Raw genomic sequence first — 12079 nt, 5'->3', positions numbered from 1 at the left:
GCGAAGGCTGAGAACCGCTTCGTTGATTGCTATTTGGTTGGAAACAGAAAATGCTTCATGTGGTAAATGGTATATTATCTTGAATAATTTGATACTTGGCAATTGTTTTGAGCTCTCAAGTAGATCATGTTTAAGTTCTTGCATCATGTAGTTTAAATCTATTAGTGGAGAACTACCGTAGAGCTTGTTGAAATTTGGTTTGCATGATTGGTCTCTCTAAGGTCTAGATATTTTCTAGTAAAAGTGTTTGAACAACAAGGAAGACAGTGTAGTCTTATAATGCTTGCAATATGTTTTTATGTAAGTTTTGCTGTACCAGTTCATACTTGTGTTTGCTTCAAACAACCTTGCTAGCCAAAGCCTTGTACTGAGAGGGAAACCTTGAGCCAAAACTCATGCCATTTGTGTCCACCATAACTACCTATATGTGGTATTTTTCTGCCATTCAAAAGTAAATTGCTTGCGTGATACCTTTAAAAAATTTCATTCTTTGTCTTTATAATACATAGCTCATGGTAAAATAGCTTAAAAACTATTGTGGTGATGAATATGTTGCTATGTATCTTAGTTCTTATAAGTTGCTTGTTGAGCGGTAACCATGTTTCTGGGGACGGTATCAACTGTTACACCTTTGTTGAATATCATGTGAGTTGCTATGCATGTTCGTCTTATCTGAAGTAAGGGTGATTTATCATGATTAAATGGTTTGTGTATGCATATTGTTAGAAAAGAACATTGGGCCGCCAACCATAGCCATGTATCATGGTGGAAGTTTCAGCTTGGACATTAATCCTCAGAATCTCTTATGAGAATATTATTGTTGTTGAATGCTTAAAGCATAAAAGAGGAGTCCATTATCTGTTTTCTATGTTGACAATTATCCATGAGATTTACATGTTACAAGTTGAAAGCAATTGCTGAAACTTAATCATCCTTTGTGTTTCTTCAAAACCTTCTATTAAGAATATATTGCTTTATGAGTTAACTCTTATGCAAGACTTATTGATGCTTGTCTTGAAAGTACTATTCATGAAAAGTTTTTGCTATATGATTCAGTTGTTTAGTCATTATCTTTTTGTTAGCAAACCATTGTTTTGAATCACTTCATTCATCTCATATGCTTTCCTATAGTATTGATCAAGATTATCATAGTAGCATGTCACTTCAGAAATTACCCTTGTTATCGTTTACCTACTCGAGGGCGAGTAGGAACTAGGCTTGGGGATGCTTGATACGTCTCAAACGTATCTATAATTTCTTATGTTACATGCTAGTTTTATGACAATACTCACATGTTTATATATACTTTACATCATTTTGATGCATTTTCCGGCACTAACCTATTAACAAGATGCCGAAGCACCAGTTCCTGTTTTCTGCTGTTTTTGGTTTCAAAAATCCTACACAGGAAATATTCTCGGAATTGGACGAAACAAAACCCCACGGTCTTATTTTGCACTGAGCCTTCCAGAACACCGAAGGAGATACGGAGAGGGGCCACGAGGCGGCCACCCCATAGGGCGGCGTGGCCCCACCCCTGGCCGCGCCGCCATATGGTGTGGGCCCTCGGGCAACCCCCTGCGCTACCCCTTCGCCTATATATTCTCTCTGTCGCGAAAACCCTAGTACCGAGAGCCACGATACGGAAAAAGTTCCAGAGACGCCGCCGCCGTCAATCCCATCTCGGGGGATTCAGGAGATCGCCTCCGGCACCCTACCGGAGAGGGGAATCAACACCGGAGGGCTCTACATCACCATGCCCGCCTCCGGACTGATGCGTGAGTAGTTCATCCTTGCACTACGGGTCCATAGCAGTAGCTATATGGTTGTCTTCTCCTCTTGTGCTATCATGTTTAGATCTTGTGAGCTGCCTATCATGATCAGGATCATCTATTTGTAATGCTACATGTTGTGTTTGTTGGGATCCGATGAATATTGAATACTATGTCAAGTTGATTATTGATCTATCATATATGTCCTATTTATGTTCTTGCATGCTCTCCGTTGCTAGTAGAGGCTCTGGCCAAGTTGATACTTGTAACTCCAAGAGGGAGTATTTATGCTCGATAGTGGGTTCATGCCTCCATTGAATGCAGGACGTGTGAGAAAGTTCTAAGGTTGTGGATGTGTTGTTGCCACTAGGGATAAAACATCGATGCTTTGTCTAAGGATATTTGTGTTGATTACATTACGCACCATACTTAATGCAATTGTCTGTTGTTTGCAACTTAATACTGGAAGGGGTGCGGATGCTAACCTGAAGGTGGAATTTTTAGGCATAGATGCATGCTGGATGGCGGTCTATGTTCTTTGTCGTAATGCCCTAATTAAATCTCATAGTAGTCATCATGATATGTATGTGCATCTCTATTCTGTCAATTGCCCAACTGTAATTTGTTCACCCAACATGCTATTTATCTTATTGGAGAGACACCACTAGTAAAATGTGGACCCCGGTCCATTCTTCTACATCTGAAATACAATCTACTGCAATCTCTGTTCTCTGTTGTTCTTCGCAAACAAACATCATTCTCCACACCATACGTTTAATCCTTTGTTTTCAGCAAGCCGGTGAGATTGACAACCTCACTGTTAAGTTGGGGCAAAGTATTTTGATTGTGTTGTGCAGGTTCCACGTTGGCGCCGGAATCCCTCGTGTTGCGCCGCACACTACACTCCTCCACCAACAACCTTCACTTGGCCTTCATCTCCTACTGGTTCGATATCCTTGGTTTCTTTCTGAGGGAAAACTTACTGCTGTGCGCATCACACCTTCCTCTTGGGGTTCCCAACGGACGTGTGCATCACACGCCATCATAGCACCACTTTTTTTTTGGGTTAGCCCAGACAACCTTCCCAATAAAAAAAAGTACTACCTTCCATGCATGGGCCAATTGTTTGTACTTTTGGGCTGCCGCCGGCCATGTACATGGTGATAGCTGTAAGCCTGCTTACTTCGCTGATCACAATCCAAAAACATTTAATGGGCCTCCGACTCATGCCATTGGGGCCCTTCCTAATTTAAACACGGAGATCCTATGATTGGCCCTCTAGAAACCGAGATTCTACATATAAAGTTATTTTTATTTCGTATAAACTATGATTATGATTCTTTTTAAATGCGCATAGCCAGTATGCGCATCTACATGGGCTCTATATTTTGATATATTCATATAGTCGATTTCAAAATTTTCATTAATTATATAAAGATCCAAGATTTATTCTATCAGTTTGCAAGATCTTAGAGTGTATTTGTAGTTTTAAAAAAATGACAAACCTCTTCATCAGATTGTTGTTAACAAGAGTAGTGTTGTGAACCCAAAATATATTACATACTCCCTCGTAGATCAAATTTTATCTAATTAAGTTGAACTAAAACCCAGATCAACAATTAGTATGGATTAGATGCATGGAGTACGAAAAACAAATGAATAGGCAATATTTCAGTTTTTCCTTCAGTTGAGAATGCTAGAGCAGGACCCATTTGCCAGTAGCGCCCCTCAACATTTGAAGGTAAAAAAACAGAAGGGATCGAAAAAAAGCAAGTATTCAACATATCTCGGGTTAAAATATATCGAGAAATCACATATTTCTTGTACATAGAGGCTGACATCGGGGACCCATTGGCCAGCAGTGGAAAAAAATCTAAGAAAGGAAACAGTTATCGTACAGAGAAGCTGACATGTGGGATACATTTTGCAGCAGCGTCCTCAACTTTAACAAAGGCGGCAGGGGATCGAAAGAAAAAGCAAAGCTGCCAGAAATCAGCGGTCAAAAATAAATCCAAGAAACGAAAAGTTTATTGTTCCTAGAGGCTGACATATGGAACCCACGAGCGAGCAGCGTCCTCAACGTTTCAAAGGCGGCAGGGGATCGGAAAAAGGCAAGTGACCATATACCAGGTGCCAAAAATAATCCAAGGAAAGAAACTTTTATTGTACATAGAGGATGACATATGGGTCCCGTTTTGCAGGAGCCGTCTCACCGTTTCCAAGGCGGCACGGGATCTAAAAAAAGAAAGGAAAGGTTTATCGTTCAGAGAGGCTGAGATGTGGGACCCATGGGCCAGCAGCGTCCTCTTAGTTTCAAAGGCGGCAGGGGATAAAAAAAAGGCAAATAGCCAGTAATTAGGGTAAAAAAATCAAACAAAGGAAACTTTGACTGTTCATAGAGGCTGACATGTGGGACCCATGAGCCAGCAGCGTCTCAACGTTTCAGAGCCGGCATGAGATCGAAAGAAAAAGGCAAATAGCCAGAAATTATGGGTCAATAATAAATCAAACAAAGAAAAGGTTTATTGTTCATAGAGGCTGACATGTGGGACCCCTGAGCCAGCAGCGTCCTCAACGTTTTAAAGGCGGCACGAGATCGAAAGAAAAAAAAAGCCAAAAATCATTTGGTAAACAAAATCCAAGAAAAGAAACATTTACCGTTCTGAGAGAATGACATGCGGGACCCATGAGGCAGCAGCATCCTCAACGATTGCAAGGCGGCAGGGGATCAAAAGAAAAAAAGGAAATATCCAGAAATTAATTAGGGGTTTAAAATAAATCCATCAAAAGTAACTTTTATTGTTCATAGAGGATGACATGTGGGACCGACGTGCCAACAGCGTCCTCATCGTTTCAAAGGGGGCAGGAGATCAAAAGAAAAAGGCAAATAGCCAGAAATTAGGGGTCAAAAATAACTCCAAGAAAGGAAACTTTTATTGTTCGTAGAGGATGACATGCGGGACCCATGAGCCAGCAGCTTACTCAACGTTTCAAAGGCGGCATGAGATCGAAAGAAAAAGGCAAGTGACAAAATATCACGAGCCAAAGATAATCCAAGAAAAAGAAACTTTATTGTACATAGAGGATGACATGCGGGTCCCATTTAGCAGCAGCGGTCTCAACGTTTCAAATGCGGCTTGAAATCAAAAGAAAAAGAAAGTAGCCAGAAATTAGGGGGTAAAAAAACTCCAAGAAAGGAAAGCTTTATCGTTCATACAGGCTGACATGTGGGACCTATGAGCCTGCAGCTTACTCAACGTTTCAAAGGCTGCAGGCCGGCAGGGGATCAAAAGAAAAAGGAAATAGCCAAAAATCAGAGGGTGAAAAAAAATCCAAGAAAAGAAACTTTTATTGTACATAGAGGATGACATGCGGGTCCCATGAGCCAGCAGGTTTTACTCAACGTTTCAAACGTTTCAAATATCAGGAGCCAAAAATAATCCAAGAAAAGAAATTTTATTGTACATAGAGGATGACATGCGGGTCCAATTTTGCAGCAGCGGTCTTAACATTTCCAAGGCGGCACAGGACCAAAAGAAAAATGAAGTAGCCAGAAATCAGGGGGTGAAAAAAATCCAATAAAAGAAAGATTTCAATTGGGCTGCATCTGGACATCTGGGCCTTCGAACTATCCTGCTGGGCCTTTTGACTCGTACAATTTCAGCCCTCTCCAAAACAGGAAAGTACGGATTTTTCTCAAAAAAAAAACAGGAAAGTCCTATGCTTCGCAAAAACAAGAAACAAGGACATTCAACATATAAGTTTGTTTATGTAAAAATAAAGATTTAATTTATCCGTTTGCAATAGATCAGAGCGAAATACACTATTTATTGTCTGCAAAATAATCAAGATATCACATGTTTCTTGTACGGGGAGGCTGACATCGGGGACCCATGAGCCAGCAGCGTCGTCAACGTTTCAAAGGCGGCATGGGATCGAAAATAAAATAAAAAACCAAAAATCAGTTGGGAAAAAAATCCAAGAAAAGAAAACATTTATCGTTCTGAGAGGATGACATGCGAGACCCATGAGGCAGCAGCATCCCCAACGTTTCCAAGGCGGCAGGGGATCAAAAGAAAAAAAAAGGAAATAGCCAGAAATTAATTAGGGGTCAAAAATAAATCCACCAAAGGAAACTTTTATTGTTCATAGAGGATGACATGTGGGACCGACCTGCCAACAGCGTCCTCATCGTTTCAAAGGGGTCAGTGGATCAAAAGAAAAAGGCAAATAGCCAGAAATTAGGGGTCAAAAATAACTCCAAGAAAGGAAACTTTTATTGTTCGTAGAGGATGACATGCGGGACCCATGAGCCAGCAGCTTACTCAACGTTTCAAAGGCGGCATGAGATCGAAAGAAAAAGGCAAGTGACCAAATATGAGGTGCCAAAAATAATCCAAGATTTATTGTACATAGAGGATGACATGCGGGTCCCATTTTGCAGCAGCGGTCTCAATGTTTGAAATGCGGACTGAGATCAAAAGAAAAAGAAAGTAGCTAGAAATTAGGGGGTAAAAAATCCAAGAAAAGAAAGTTGATGGACATAGAGGATGACATGCGGGTCCCATGAGCCAGCAGCTTACTGAACGTTTCAAAGGGGCCAGGGGATCAAAAGTAAAAGGCAAATAGCCAAAAATCAGAGGGTGAAAAAAATCCAAGAAAATACACATTTATAGCACATAGAGGATGACATGCGGGTCCCATGAGCCAGCAGGTTCCTCAACGTTTCAAACGTGGCATGAGATCGAAAGAAAAAGGCAAGTGACGAAATATCAGGAGCCAAAAATAATTCAAGAAAAGAAACTTGATTGTACATAGAGGATGACATGCGGGTCCCATGAGTAAGCAGCTTACTCAACGTTTCCAAGGCGGCAGGGCATCAAAAGAAAAAGGAAATAGACAAAAATCAGAGAGTGAAAAAGACCATAGAAAATAAACTTTTATAGCACATAAAGGATGACATGCGGGTCCCATGAGCCAGCAGGTTCCTCAACGTTTCAAACGTGGCATGAGATCGAAAGAAAAAAAGGCAAGTGACCAAATATCAGGAGCCAAAAATAATCCAAGAAAAGAAAGTTTTATAGTACATAGAGGATGACATGCGGGTCCCATTTAGCAGCAGCGGTATCACCGTTTGAGAGGCGGCAGGGGATCGAAAGAAAAAGGAAAGTGACCAAATATGAGGTGCCAAAAAAATCCAAGAAAAGAAGGTTTTATAGTACATAGAGGATGACATGAGGGTCCCATTTAGCATCAGCGGTATCACCGTTTGAGAGGCGGCAGGGGATCAAAAGAAAAGGGCAAGTGGCCAAATATGAGGTGCCAAAAAAATCCAAGAAAAGAAAGTTTTATAGTACATAGAGGATGACATGAAGGTCCCATTTAGCATCAGCGGTATCACTGTTTGAGAGGCGGCAGGGGATCGAAAGAAAAAGGCAAGTGACCAAATATCAGGAGCCAAAAATAATCCAAGAAAAGAAACTTGAATGTACATAGAGGATGACATGCGGGTCCCATTTAGCAGCAGCCGGCATCACCGTTTGAGAGGCGGCAGGGGATCGAAAGAAAAAGGCAAGTGACCAAATATGAGCTGCCAAAAAAAATCCAAGAAAAGAAACTTTTATAGTACATAGAGGATGACATGCGGGTCCCATTTATCAGCATCGGTATCACCGTTTGAGAGGTGGCAGGGGATCGAAAGAAAAAGGAAAGTGACCAAATATGAGGTGCTAAAAATAATCCAAGAAAAGAAAGTTTTATAGTACATAGAGGATGACATGCGGGTCCCATTTAGCATTAGCGGTATCACCGTTTGAGAGGCGGCAGGGGATCGAAAGAAAAAGGCAAGTGACCAAATATGAGGTGCCAAAAATAACTCCAAGAAAAGAAAGTTGATTGCTCATAGAGGATGACATGCGGTTCCCATTTAGCTGCAGCGGTCTCAACGTTTCCAAGGCGGCACAGGATCAAAAAAAAAAAGGAAGTAGCCAGAAATCAGGGGGTCAAAAAAATCCTAGAATAGAAAGAATTTTGGTTCATAGAGGATGACATGCGGGACCCATGATCCTGCATGGTAAACGGCTCGATCGGAGAGCGTTGAACCAGATGGCGCGATCGAGAAAAAAAACAATGCTAGAGATGCTGCCATCTGGGCCCTACATCCCTGGGCGGTGCGGATTTGCGTTGACTCGGCCGGCGAACCCGAGAATTCGTGATGCACCATGTCCCGGGCCACCATACGCGACGTTTTGGCCGCTTTCGTCGGGATAGGTGGCGTCAAAAACGAGAAAAGAAAGTTTTGACATGCACCACGGAGAGACCAAAAATCGTCGGCCATGGTGCACCAGCAACCACGGCGCGACTTCAACTTCGTCGGCCATGGCAACTTTTCTTGTAGTGACCTCCGGTCGTGATGAGTTATCATCTTCTTCCACTTCACCAACGTGTAGCAAGACACGAGGTAATGATATGGTGAGTGGTGAGGAAAATTACAATGTTGATATTGTGCTCAATAGTGATGATTCTTCATCTCTATCCCATTGCAATGTTTCCTCTTTGGACTTAAACACCTCTAGCACTGAAAATAATCTACATGCTTGTGTTGATAGTCCTTGCATATCATGTGTAAATTGCTTACATAGATCTCATGATGATATGCTTGCCTTGTCTTGTTTCCGTACTCAAATGCTTCTATTTCCTCGAGTTGGTTGTTGACTAACAATGTAAAGGAAATTAAACACTCTATGGATCAAGACATGATTTCAAATGGGGATTCTAGAATATCCTCATCTTCATCCTCCGGTATGCACATGTGCCTTATGGCAAAAGAATCAAAGGTATCTCCTACTTTGACTCCTAACACATCCTCTAATGATTAGAGTGATGATGATGATGATAATGATGAAGAATATAAGGCTTTGTTGCATGAGATGGGGATTGTATATGCGTCTCTTCATGGTAATAAAGAAGCTCGTGCTAGTCTCGAACACTCTATGGAAACCGTGAATAAATACAAAGAAACCATAGAGGAGTTGGAGTCTCATGTTAAAAATGAGAGAATGAGATTCAATCTCCTGAAGCAAGAGCTGAACAATGAGAAGCATACTAGTTTCCTTCTCACACAAAAAATTGAATCCTATGAGTTTGAAAAAGAAAAATCTTATGAGCTTGAAAATGAAAAGTCTAGTGATGATGCTTGTTCTACTAACTCTACTTCTTGTGAAGCATCTCTCTTAAAGGAGAACTAGCTGGGTTACCCGCGCAATCGCGCGGCTAGCACTGTTTTATTTTGAAATTTCATAGTATGATATTCTTTTTTTGGCTAATCATTTTTTGTGGAACATTTCAAGAGAAATAAGGAGAAAATTTTATATTAAAACCATGATACATTATTATAAACCATTCCTACATCCCCACTTTACATTTTAGCTGATTAAACGTTAGAAATTAACCTGAGTAACGTCATTGTTTAGACTTCCAGGCGGACTATAAAATAGAACTACAATTCTTGCCATAACTCCAAAACTCATGTGTGTCTACTCGCTCGTGTTAGTGATTTTCCATGCCTAGTAACACCAATAAAGAGATTATTGATATACCAGCTTGATGCATTAGCTCTTGATTAAGCTCCTTCTTGAATTATATATATGCTATCTCTAATAGAATCATCTATTACCCCCTACTGAAAATCATTTATTATAATTATGATAGAAATGTCACTAACCAACCTATTTTAAATTGTCTGCGGTTTTAAAGACAACATTATATATCAATGAATAAATCGACAAAATCTGTTTACTAAGATTTTTTTTCCCTGGAACTCATTCGGTTATTGTCTCTTCTATATTTTCTTGCAGATCGAGTTTGTATGCAATTCACTATGTATTAATTTTGGTTTTTGGGTGTACACAGTATCCCTACATATTTAAGATGATGAATTTATGCTTGATACTTTCCCTAGCCGTTACCCGCTTGCACATGACAGAAAATGTGCAATTGGCTCAACTACTGAGGTCATTACATCTGGAATTAATTTCAAACTCCCGCTTAGAGTGCAAACCTTTGATGAGTTGTACGAACTGCAAGTCTCTATTTGGAGATTAGAATTGACACTTCCTAAGGAAATACGGTGGAACAAAGATAATATGCATTGGGAGGAGATGTGTTTACTCCATCGAAGTTACACAAAAGCAAGATGTACCTAAATAACGAATGAAATATATAAATACAGGTTGACCTTGATTGGAAGGCTTTGTTGTTTTCTCTATGATAGAGGGCATTCTGAAATAGCAGCAGTTTTATCACCATTCAGCCATCTGCAACCAAATTAACTTTTGTGCAGCATAGTAAGCAAAAAAAATGATTTATTGTTAGAATATCTAATGGAAAATTAAATTTCCTGGTATTTTCACCATAAGAAGATTTTCCATGTTTGCGGGAGAGCTCGATACCATTAAAGCATGAATATTATATTTTAACCAAAGATCTAGAAACAACTAACCTGCTGTTTTCGTAAACTGTACCTGACATCCTCCCAAAATATTTTAGGGAATTTTCACTGTCATGTATTAATTCCACAGGCCATTATCCCAAAGAATGTAATGCCTGCAAAAAAAGAAGAACAGATGAAAAATATAAATACATGTTGACGTGAGGCTAAATTTAGTTCTCAAGTGAATTTATAGATATTAAAATAGGAAGGATACTAAATAATTAGTGTATCAAAAGTCCAATTCAAAAATATTTAGCAGGCATGTGTTCATTGAAAAATAACTATAAGACCTTTCGTTTCCTCCCACTTGCATCAAGCTGAAAACATGTATTGTCGCATGAAGCTGAAAGTATGTATTGTCTTGTGTTATATACTGCCATTGGTGGATCACGTCGCTCTGGCATAATTTCCTCCGTTGCTCTCAATTACTGATAGCTTATTTCCAAAGCTCATAGTTCGTTGGGCAATTGACTCACGGGCTTCATCTAATCTCAAAACTTGAACTGTTCCACCACTCTGAGCAGTCCTTGAGCCAATCGCTCGATCAGCTCCCGTATGCACCTGATTGAACGAATCGAAAGTGACAATCACTATCGTTTGACTTCTCCTTGAGATCTTATTCTACTATATATGCTAATATATCCGACAATAAAGTTGTTGTGATCTTCTCGATACCAAAAAAGTTTAACCATAGTAAAGGGATGTTAAAATTATATAAGAATAGTAACAATTCCTATATTTACTACTCCAGGGAAAGGACTTCAGGCTCCCAGATGCTTTAAGTACACTACTGCTCGTCCCTTTATTTCATAATATTGGCACCACTGATTTTATTTTTGTAAGCAACCGAATGATATCACACGAAAAACATATCAATAAATGTGGATGATTTAACCTACTCTGGAACATATCAATATCAGCAAATTTGTAGTAGTCCCAAAAGAATATTTGTCTTTTCTTTGTCCCTTGGTACATGTATGTCCGTCAGCAGTAACCCATCAATGGAGATCCATCATCATAGTGAGTTTTATGGGTAATGGTAATAATTTTCTGATTATTCTTCAATGGTGGATACTCCATTATCACACTTCCAATATTTTTGCTTACATTTGCTGAAAAGTTTTTTTTTCCTTTTTTCAGTAATTTGTTGAACAACTTATAGTTCAAACTTGTAATGATTTCTAGTTCATGCTTAACTAAAACCATGATAAAAGTTACTTAATACAGGGAGTAGGAATTATTTCTGATTTATCCTAAGAGCGCTTCAATGTGACTTCATAATTCTTCTAGTGCAGAAGAGGTGAGCATGTGTTGATCTAATAGTAAATGACTTACTCACATGCCTAAAATAGTCACACATAAAAAAAACTGCTAAAACTTGTCTAGATTCGCATGTATCTAGACGCCTTTTAGCTAGTATGTAGATACATTCAAATCTTGACAAATCGGAGTCATTTATTTCTGGCCGGAGGAAGTACGTACAATTCTTCTGCTGATTATTGATGCTACCCAGTATATGATTTTTGAATGACGTAAATTTCACATCTTTAAATTAAGCTCGAGTCAATGAGGGGGACTGCATTTTTTCCAATTGAATCGTCATTTTTTTCTAATGCCCATGTAATATAATCGTTTGTGCTGATAGCTGTACTTGCTTGGTCACAAAATAAAATACTGAACCAGTGGCATATCTCATCTACTATTATGGCTAGGGAATATCCTTAATTACTTGTCATGTCATGGTTGCATGTTACGGAATTGATAAAAATCTGTCGATAGACCACTCACCGTACATGTGCTTGTATAGACTATGAAC

This window comes from Lolium perenne, chromosome 5 (genome assembly GCF_019359855.2).
Source record: "Lolium perenne isolate Kyuss_39 chromosome 5, Kyuss_2.0, whole genome shotgun sequence".
NCBI lineage: Eukaryota > Viridiplantae > Streptophyta > Magnoliopsida > Poales > Poaceae > Lolium > Lolium perenne.
This window is presented reverse-complemented; position numbering follows the sequence as displayed.